Source organism: Hibiscus syriacus, unplaced genomic scaffold, assembly GCF_006381635.1.
Source record: "Hibiscus syriacus cultivar Baekdansim isolate YM2019G1 unplaced genomic scaffold, ASM638163v2 tig00110174_pilon, whole genome shotgun sequence".
Taxonomy (NCBI): Eukaryota; Viridiplantae; Streptophyta; class Magnoliopsida; order Malvales; family Malvaceae; genus Hibiscus; species Hibiscus syriacus.
Window position 1 is genome coordinate 3106918 of NW_024062612.1, and position 11697 is coordinate 3118614.

General features: G+C 38.2%; 1 pseudogene; it reads right to left on the bottom strand.

The window, feature by feature from the left end:
* Window positions 1–1177: 1177 nt before the first annotated feature.
* LOC120216928 lies at window positions 1178–11449 on the bottom strand (annotated as a pseudogene).
* Between the last annotated feature and the right edge of the window lie 248 nt (window positions 11450–11697).

Here is an 11697-nt window from a genome sequence, read left to right on the forward strand (position 1 = left end):
GAATCACAATATCTAACCGATTGTCACAAAAATTTTTGCACACTCCTCATGGTTGAATTGGGTTTTTTTTCCCAACCTGCAGGCTGAGATTAATAGTTACTTGTTAAGCATACTTCATCTCTTAAATAGTAACATTAAGGCTTGATCGAAAAGGCAAAAGACCAGCTTGAAAGATGCAACCAAAAAGATCCACTGATCAACATTTATAATCTTTCCATTCTTAGACCCATATTTTTTGTAAAATAATAATAAGGCTTAATACAAAACAAATTATCCGAACTATATTGTTTTTCTCATAGTGGTATCTAATTCTTTTTTTATTCATTCATGTGTTTAATGTTACAAATGTTACCACTTTAAGTACCTAATCCGTAACAACCATTAAAAAAACATGTTAAGTGAGACATGTCACGTTCTGATAAATTTAAAATATTTATTTTCTAAAATATTAAAAAAAAATAGTATATTTAAAAGAACTCTAATTTTCTAACTTTTTGATAATTTAGGGTTCATCAATTTAAGGTTCATCGATTGTTATTATGGTGGTTGGTTGTCAGGTAACTAGTCGTCGAGGGAGGTGCAATCAAGTGGAGGTTCAACTGACGACAAGGGCAATAACCCCTGCAGATTTAGGGATTGAAATTATTGCTTTTGAGGTTTTTTTTTAGATTTAAGATAATTATGGTGTTTTCTTAAAAAAAGAATTTTTAAGTTTTTTTAAATAAAAATTTTGAAATTTTATAAATGTAACACATGTCGTATAACTAAATTTTTTTAACGAACTTTACAGACCAAACACCTAAAGTGATAACATTAAGCACATGAATGAATCGAAAAAAAAATTTGTCACCACTTAAAAAAAAGTATAGTTTGAACATTATTTTTATATTAAACCTAATAATAATTACAAATATTATTTATTACGGTATACGTTGATTCAGTCTCGCTATTTGCTATCAGCTAATGAAAATAGAAAGCATAGCTACTGGTGAGTTGCATCTACCAACTAATTCGTGAACAATTACTCGCTTCAGCCTACCAGATTTTTCCTAACCATTACTATAACTAAGACGCTGTTCATCAACTGTAGTTTTAGAATTTATATATATTTTTACACATGATAAGTACTGAATCATAAAAAACCCAGAAAGCATAGGTAAAAGTAATCGTATTTGAATTAAATATTCAACACTATAACCTCTAATCCACTTTGGTATTTTATTTGATAAAAACTGTAACCTGACTGACATATAATGTTGTATTTATCTTCAAGTTTGTACGATATAATAATATTAGCCGCATTAAAATCATGTAAATCAGGGAGACCTTTATGATCATCGATCAAGTATAAGCAGAGTAGGAAAAAGGAGTCAAACCCTAGCAGTTCAATCTCCAATCATATGGCTGGTATATCACCTTCAACTCACCATCAGCAATCATCTCCAGCAAAGCTTCAGACTCGGATGGCTCCAAGTAATTGGAGGCATGTTTCAATACCTCTAACACAGTCTTGCCAAAATCAACACTAAACCTGTCCGTTGATTAATAGCAAGCAACACAAGTTAATTTCCCAGAACAAGTATATGAACCAAGCTTACTGCATCATCTATCTTCTACTAAAGAAATATCAATTTACTACAGCTTGGTGTTTGGAGCAAAGTCCATGGCTGTCTTGCATATCTTTTGTGTATTGTCGAAGTGAACATCACCTATATTTTTATATAACGAGAGGTTATAACTGGTACCTGCTATTACCAACTCAAGTTTGAACCTTACCAAAATGTTAAATAAGACAATAACATTGGTGTCATTTAGGTAATATGTCAACTAAACAAAGCATCCATCTTATTATTACTATTCCCTATGTATAGAAGGGTGCAATAGGCAACTGGAAATTAAGCATTATGCGTGCTGTAACTTTAGCACTAATCATTGCTTGAAGCGTCAAAACCAATTGTCCTGCATTTATGTTGCTTCTGAATCCAACTTTGGAAACCAAGACTTGGTTGATTCATTAACCCTTCCAATCCAATAGAGAAGGATCCCATGATCTTGAACCAATCTTACCTGGGATTGCAAATCCCAAGTTTGTCTATACAGAGAAGATGATATTGTATTAGTGTCTATAATTGATTTCTTCTGTCGAATCGATAAGGCCACATTGGTAAGAATTTCTATAGGGTTAAATAAGCTGAAAAGAAAGCAGCAATCTCTAGAAGTTCCGTTTCCAAATGCTAATGAGTTTTAGAGTGCATGAATGCTTATGTTAGTGTGGCTGTGCATGTCTTTTAGTGTGCGATGCAAGTGTTTGGAGAAAATTCCAGAATCTGATTTTGAATTCCATAACAGTAAATATAGGTCTAGGGAAGAAATATGAACTTTTTGCACCAAGAAGTTGCTTGAATTAACTTACCATTTGAGGATCTTACTAGCATATGCAACCTTGCCGTTCAAATCAACAATAAGCCCACCAGCTCTTAAGAAATCCCGTGCGGCATCCATCAGCTCTTTATCAATGTTTCCGGGAGAATAGCACCGAAGAGCAGGCCCTGATCGGGCACCAGAAACTAGCGCAAAGTGAACTAGAGGCTCAGGATAGGGTAGAGCCACCTGAAAAAATATATAACAAAGAATGAGCTACTCTGAATTTCCACACGAAGCATTCAACTCTTGAGGATATATTTCCGTTTTGGGTATACAAGATAATGTGATGTTTTAACAAAACTCATTCAGGTTACACCCTTATAAGTCAGTTGTCAACCTAATTCACTTGAAGGGGGGGGGGGGGGGGAATTGCAAGGTGAAGTCAAAAATCAATAACCCCACAGCACATTGTGAGGCCACTTTATGCACAACTTTGGTTCATCCTTCTGAAAAAAAGGAAGAATTTAGAAGAGCACCAAATTTTAAGGAATGAGAAATATAGTCCACAGATTCTGAAGCCAACAAATAAAAGCTTGTATTTTCACCAGTTTGCATAATTAACACTTAAAACTCTAAATAAGCTAACCCAGAAATGCAAGCATCCAAAACAATGCATAGAATCATTATGCAACAATAAGTATCAATTTTACTGTCTTACCTGAGATCGTTTATCTTTTACACCAAATGGTTTCAGAAGATTGTATGGTGGCCTTTGATTTCCCCTTAAATGCCATTCTGAATAGATGAAAGCGAGTATGTACACCCACCAACATACTTGAAGTCTCCAACAGCTTCCTTCGTTCCAAGGGACCAGCAGGATGACCCCATGCTAATATTGCATGAATGGCCATCATATTGTACAAATTTATGAAGAAGGCAAGTTTCTCCTCCCTTGGCATGTCCTGCACTTTTACTCGCTGGAGCTCTTGAACTATTCTTAAGTACCTAAATTTTTTTTGCCATCAATAATGAGTACTTGATCATTTAAAAGAAGTGAATAAATTTAGAAGATATTAAGGCGAGCAACATCATTGGATCAAACCTTGCAAATTCCTCACTTCCATTAATACTTTTATAATCAACATGTCTTCCATCTTTTGATGCATAGGCTTCAAAATAGCATAGGACAAAACTCTCAGCCTTGACGCAATTTCAGCAATAGGCTTTGGCTTCAGTTCAATTATACCACTTGGAATGTTGTGACAATGAGATGACACAGTAGGATCATGGTCCAAGAATCGATACAAGTGGTCACCATCCTCAAACAGATTCTCACTATTATAAAGCATCTCAGATAAAAAAAATGAGAAGGATTTTCTACATTCTAAAACAGATTAAAGGGTTACAAAAGAAAATAAAATAAACTGGGAGGAAAAGGACTCACTCAAGAACGTGTCGAAAGAAGAGCTCACTGGCAAGCTTTTGCCCAAATTCAACAGCCTGAACCACAATACAAGAACAAAGAAAAGGGCAAAGGGAAGTTAACGGTGATATAACCACATCCAAATACGTACAAACAAAGCAAGCACACAAATTATAACTCAAAAACCAGTGGTCCTCTGGTTAAACCAGTGAAAAGTCAAAAATATGCAATAGATAAAATCTACCAAAACCAACATTTGAAATAGAACCACAAGAAAGAGAAGTTTGAAATAGCAATATGTATTACTATTTTCTGAAAAATGTTATGATTTCGTCAGGAACGGAGTTAAAAATCAAGCTGAGGGGAGCCAAAGTCTAAACAAATTAAAATTGGGGTCCAGATAAGTAAATATCCCAATAACATAGCTCCGTCCCTGGATGTGATACCATAAGAATTCATGCCAAGGATAAATTGGCATCCAAAATATGGATCTTCTAAACAGATTGGAATAACATCCGTAAAAGTTATACTCGAGAGTCTAGAGTACATTTTAATATGCTAGGATTAAATTGAAAACCATCTACTATAATGGGAAACTAGTAGCAGTCTCAAAAAACATAAAAAAATCCAAACTAACCTCTTCCCTTTCAAGGTACTGATCTTCAGATAGAAAATCTACTGCTTCAGAACCTAGAAAACAATTGGTGAATCTACGCATCTTGTATAACCGATCCTTAACAACAATAGTTGCTTTCATTTTTTGAACAATTAGAGCTAGTTCATCAACAGAACCATCATTGGACACATCATCTTCACCAGAAAGAGGTGGTAAAGGAGCTTCAGTTGATGGTGCTTCAGCAACCAAAAAATCAATCTTCTCATCAAGCTTTCCAGACTCATCTAAGTCTTTTAGTTCACTCAAGCCTCCAATCAATACTTCATTAAAGAAGACCTTAGGAACGGTAAAAGACCTGGAGAACTTCTCTAGCTCCAACTTTCTACTGGGATATACATCTATGTTGATCTCAACATGCATAAGCCTTTTCCTTTGCAGAAATAACCTAACTTCTCTGCAATCTTGGCATCCTAACCTTGTATACAATATAATTCTTCCTTTTGTGACAATAGGTTGGAGTGATTCTTCAAAGAAATTCTTACCCTGCTCAGCTTTGCTTTCTAAATCAGTATCACATGAAACCTTAATGTAGTTTAAGGGATTCCAAAGAGATCTTTCAGCAGTCGTTGGAGACATTGCAGTTTGCTCTCCAAGTTTAGCAGAATCTGAACTTTCCTTATCTACATTGTTAGCAGTCTAATGTAAGTGAGTGTGCAGCTGATTGTAACAGATTGTAACTAAGTCATGCACGTGGCATTTGCTGAATGAGTCAGCTGTTAGTTAGTTAGCAATGCAGTTGGTGTTAACTGCTTATATGAGGCTTGTGCTTGTGTATATAAACGAGTACCATATCTCAGCTGAATATATACAAGTTCTGCAGTACTTCTTTCAGTGTGCAAATTATCATTCCAATATGGTATCAATCGCCATAGATCTTGGGGTGCTTTCTTTCGCTGCTTAAAGCCTTTCTTGATGGAGTTCAACACCAACGCCAAATCGTTCACTCACAAGAAAATTAATGTTGTTCTTGATGAGATGAATTTTCTCCTTTGGAAGCAGCAGATTTTGCTCACCATTCGGAGCCACCGTTTGGAACGGTTTATTACCGGTGCCGTGACAACTCCACCAGAAATTATTGTTGATGATGCTGGTATCACCCGAGTCAATGACGCCTATGAAAATTTTGTTGCACAAGATAGCGCAATTGCCTCATGGTTGTTATCCACCATCAGCAATCACTTGCTCCCTCAGTTTGTTGGGGCTGAAACTGCAGCAGCCGTATGGAACACAGTTCTTCAGTTCTTTGCCAATCGCTCCACGACTGCAGTAATGAGTCTCCATTACAAGCTTCAGTCATTAAAGAAAGGAGGTGATAGTATGCGTACTTACCTTACCCGTGTAAAAGAGGTATGTGATGCCTTAGCTTCTTGTGGCAGTGTTGTTCCTCAAGTTGAACACATAGCAAGCATTTTGAAAGGTCTCCCTCGAGAATACCAGCCCTTCATGGCAGTTATAACCTCTATGAGGGAAACGTTATCCCTAGATAACATCTACACAATGCTTCTTGATGCTGAGACTCAACTTGCGAGCTTTGATGACCAGTTGGAGACCTTACCTATGAGTGCCAATGTTGCCCAAGGGGAGAATCAAAATTCTGCAATATCGAACTCAGGCTATGATCATCGCCCTGGAAATCGAACTGGTGGCCGGGGTCGTGGTAGGTCACGCTTGCAATGCCAACTTTGTGGGAAGATTGGTCATCTCGTTGATCGATGTTGGCATAGATTCGATGAAAATTTCTCTTGTGCTACCACTGATCGAGGATCCAGTCACTCGGACCGTAAGTCATCTTCTGATGCTGGGTGTGAGCACTGCGCCAAGCATAAGTCTGGCTTAACTGTGGCTGGGCAACCACAAGCTCATACCTCCTCCATGTCCTCTGACCGTTGGATTGTAGACACTGGTGCCACGCACCATGTCACCTCAGATTCCAACAACGTATTAAATGCGACTGAATTTCTTGGCCCAGGTAAACTGCTAGTCGGTAACGGTATGCCACTTACTGTAACTTCTACTGGTCACTCTCATGTTTGTGCTAATTCACGCATACTTTTGCTGAATAATCTACTGCTTGTTCCTCAAATAACCAAGAACCTACTGTCTGTGTCCAAGCTTGCTAGGGACAACGACGTTTTTCTAGAGTTTCATGCAAATAAGTGCTATGTCCGTGATGAGAAAACCAGAAATATTCTACTTCAAGGTGATGAGCATGAAGGTCTATATTCGTTTTCCATGAATAACAACTCCTTGGGAGTGAATCTTGCTGAAGTCAATACTAGCTCAGTTTCGTACTCTTTAGAAGACCTTTGGCACAGGCGACTTGGTCACCCAGCTACTGAAACATTAGTGAAGATAGCTAAAGAAATAGGCATCAAGATACATTCTAATGTAAATAAGACCTGTGTAGCGTGTCATATGGGAAAAAGTCATAGACTTCCCTTTGTTGAATCAATACATCAGTTGATTCTCCTTTCAATCTTGTGTACTCTGACTTATGGGGGCCACCTCATATGACATCAAATGGATTTCGCTTTTATGTTTCATTTGTAGATGCCTTCACAAGACATACGTGGATATATTTGTTAAAAACAAAAGGAGAAGCTGTGCTGGCATTTCGTATGTTTCAAAAACTGGTGGCAAATCAGTTTGGCAGCTCCATTAAAGCCTTGCAGACTGACTGGGGAGGTGAATTTCGTACCTTGTCACCCATGCTAGCCAGTGAAGGAATCTTGCACCGATTAACGTGTCCCCACACGTCTGAACAGAATGGGGTTGTTGAGCGTAAACATCGCCACGTTATTGAGCTAGCACTTGTTTTATTAGCTCAAGCATCTTTGCCAGTCAAATATTGGTCATATGCTGTTGTTTCAGCAGTCCATTTAATAAATCGTCTTCCTACTGCTGTGCTACAAGGTGTATCTCCTTTTGAGAGACTTTATGGCAAGAAACCGGACTACACTATGATGAGGGTTTTCGGTTGCCAATGCTTTCCTCACCTGAGGTTATTTCAGAAACACAAGCTCGCATTCAGATCTCAAATCTGTACTTATCTTGGCATCAGCCCTCGACATAAAGGATTCCAATGCTTGGCATCAGATGGGAAAGTTTATATCTCTAGGCACGTTGTATTTAATGAATTCATTTTTCCTTTTGCAGGACAAGCAGCTTGTGAATCCTTGAAATCACTTGAGTCTACAAAATCAGTACGTTGGTCCTCTCAACCACTAAGGGTTGTTGCTCGAAATATGCCATCTGCTGTTGAACAACCTACTGTAAATGATGGACTCAGTTTTGGCTCTAGTGATGCTGCAACAGGAAGCGTTGGATCTCCAGACTCTAACAGAGTCAATACTGGTACGAATAACACTGAAGTTGATGATGCTCATGAAAGTACTAGTGCCGCTGCAGAATCTGGAAGTATTGAGCCAGCAACAGATGTGTGCAGCAGCCCTGCTGAACCCAATATTGATGAAGCAACAGATGCGAGTAGCAGTCCTGCTGAACCTGATACTGATAATCATCGTCAAGACATTGTTCTCGATTCCAGTACTACAGGACCTCCAATGCGTGTTCATCCTATGATGACACGTAGCAGGTGTGGAATTTTTAAACCCAAAGTATTCTTTACTGCTGAAGAGGAGGATGTTCCAACTACAATAAATGCAGCACTAAAATCACCACATTGGTCTACTGCTGTACATGAAGAATACAATGCCTTACAGAAGAATGGCACTTGGTCTTTAGTAAAGCTCCCAGAAGGAAGAACCACTGTTGGATGCAAATGGATATTTCGAATCAAAAGAAATCCGGATGGGACTGTACTTCGATATAAAGCCCGTTTAGTTGCTAAAGGGTTTTCTCAAACACCCGGTTTTGATTTTGGAGACACATTCAGTCCAGTAGTTCGTTTCTCTACATTCAACACTGTTCTATCGATTGCTGTTTCTAAAGGCTGGGAACTTCGACACGTTGATATAAACAATGCATTCCTGCATGGAGATTTAAATGAAGACGTTTATATGCAGCAACCTCCTGGATTTGAGCAAACTGACGAGAATGGCAAACCTCTTGTGTGCAAGCTTCTAAAGGCTTTGTATGGTCTTCGACAGGCGCCTCGTAATTGGCATATAAAACTCAAAGAGAGTTTGCTACAACTTGGGTTTACAGTATCTCGTGCAGATTCTTCCTTGTTCGTTAAACAATCTAGCAACGGATACATGTATGTACTAGTGTACGTAGACGATATAGTTATAACAGGACAATCGTCTACACTAATTGAAGAGACCGTGTCACTACTACAAGCTCGTTTCTCTCTTAAAGATTTGGGGAACTTAAGTTTTTTTCTGGGCATCGAGGTTCATCGTGTTAATGGCTCGATTCTGTTGAGTCAGAAGAAATATATCCTTGAGTTGCTTGAAAAAACAGGAATGATGGCAGCTGCAGAATGTGCTTCACCTATGGTAGCTGCGTCTAAACTTTCCAATGCAACAGGAGATCTGTTAAACAATGCAAGTGATTACAGGAGTATTGTAGGCTCATTGTTGTATGTCTGTCACACGAGACCAGACATATCGTTTAGTGTGGGACAAGTTGCACAATACATGCACGCTCCACGTGAAGATCACTTTGTTGCTGTTAAAAGAATACTTCGCTACCTACGTGCTACTCTAAATTTTGGCCTATTCTTTTCACCTGTTGAAAGTGGACAGAACATAGTTGCTTTTGCCGATGCTGATTGGGGAGCTAGTATTGATGATCGAAGATCCATAACGGGGTATGGCGTGTTCTTGGGCAAATGCTTAGTTACTTGGTGCTCAAAGAAACAAAAGACGGTCTCTCGATCGACAATGGAGGCCGAATACAAGAGTGTAGCTGATGCAACTGCAGACATAGCTTGGGTGAATGCTCTCCTAACTGATCTTGGTATTCAACAAGATCGAAAACCGATTGTCTGGTGTGACAATACCAGCACAGTGGCTATGAGTGCCAATCCAGTTTACCACGCTCAGTCCAAGCATGTGGACCTTGATGTGCACTTTGTTCGGGAGAAGGTGGCAGCTGGTCAATTGCAAGTTAGCTATGTTCCTGCAATGCATCAAATTGCTGATGGATTCACCAAACCATTAGCGCGAGCTGCGTTTGAGGAGTTTAGATCCAAAGTATGTGTGTACTCCATTGAACAAAGAAAACAAGAAGTAGGGAAAATGTTAGCAGTCTAATGTAAGTGAGTGTGCAGCTGATTGTAACAGATTGTAACTAAGTCATGCACGTGGCATTTGCTGAATGAGTCAGCTGTTAGTTAGTTAGCAATGCAGTTGGTGTTAACTGCTTATATGAGGCTTGTGCTTGTGTATATAAACGAGTACCATATCTCAGCTGAATATATACAAGTTCTGCAGTACTTCTTTCAGTGTGCAAATTATCATTCCAATATACATCAACAATGGCTTGTTCAACTCCATCTCTTTTGAAAGAAAGACGACGCAGGACACTGGTCACTGCAGCACCCTTTTCCTTAACAAAATGCTTAAGTGCCACTGCTTTTTCAGGCCACAAAGATCCCTCTTCCTCTAGATCAGGATCCAAGGAACGAGTTGATGAATTCCGATTAGCCTGCATCCCAGGAACCTCTGTGCCATCAAAGATAGGTTCTGGCTCCTCCTCAACAAGATCTTTTGTAGTCTCGTTCATTTCTTCTTTAGCTTTGAAATCCAAATCCCCATGCTTATTCATCTTATCACCCTGCTCTACATGTTTGTCATCGATGTCTAAGTTGTACCCTACAGCTCTAGATTCTGAGACTATATTATGATCCACATGGTCAACTGAGCTGTCTTGTCTATTACTCTCCTCTAACTTAATAAAATTGTCCTTGCTGATGTTCATACTTTGCATCTCCTCAACAGGTTTTCCCTGATCTTCTTTGTGAATACAGTTTAGTATTTTCCTTTAGTGTCTCATCCATTAGAGAATCTATTATATTTTTGTAACAGGAGTTACCCTTTTTCGTAATGTCGGAAAAAATTAAATATTGTCATTCAACTTGCGAAAACATTACCCTGAAACCTTTTCATCAATGATCGCTTCACAGATTCCTGCAATAATTTTACATGTGGCCAAATGCAACAGGTGATCAATTCCATTATGGGTAAAAATTGAATATAATAATATAGCGTCATATGCCGGGTCATATTTGAAAATAGACAACAATATCAAAACTGCTCGACAAACAATAACGGAATATCAATTTTCACTTTTTAGCTGTCTAAACAGTTTCACAATGGTTCATTTCAAACAAAAGGGAAACATCTTTCAAAAACTGGGGCAAATATCAGCATTAAAATCAGGGTTATAGGTTCATATTCATTGATTTTCAGAAACATAAACATAATCTGACATATTTAACAGAAACGCTGGATGCAACTCTTAATAAGAAATTCACACAAAGCATTTGATGCGGTCAAGTAAGTCAAATCAAAACCTGAAGCTTTAGTTTTCGACAATTCGTAGTCTAACAAACCGGTCAACCTAAATCCCCCATGATGTAAGAAGCAGTTATATCTCTGCCTACAGTTCAAAGGCATGAACTTCAAAGAACAAAAAACCATAGCAGCGCAGACAAATGCATCTGTGACAATGGTAAAGACTAAATACCAAAGAATTTAGTTTGTTCGACTTCAGATATTTCAAAATCAAATAACAAAAATATAACAAATTTAAGTCCTGAACACTTGGATTAAGTTCTCATTTAATTAACCCTGCTTAACACTCCAAAAAAGAGAAAAGGATTAATAAACCCTGGAAAATCATCAATGGATATCGCAAGTTAACCGTAAGATAAAGGATGAAAACTGAAAATTAAAGAGATAAGAAGAGAGCTTACAGATCTAGAGAGAGACTGGAGAAACAGTTAACGGAGAGAAGAGGAGGAAAAATTTGCAGGAGAGAGTTACAAAACAAAAGTAATCAGTGAAAACATAAATTTTGGAGTTACGAATTTTATGTTTTAAAAGGAAAGTCGAGAAATAAAAAGTGGGGCGGATGATTTACAGAGGAACGGGCGGGCGGGACAAGCGGGAATTCCGTGGGCTTGTCTTTTCTTTCTGTTTTTTTTTTTTTCCTTCTTTTTAATTTTGAGGACATCCTTATCTTCTTTGTCAGCATTGGAGACCCAACACTTCTGATTTATTTGCAAACGACCCCTTACTGTTTCCATGTTTATAAATCTACCCAA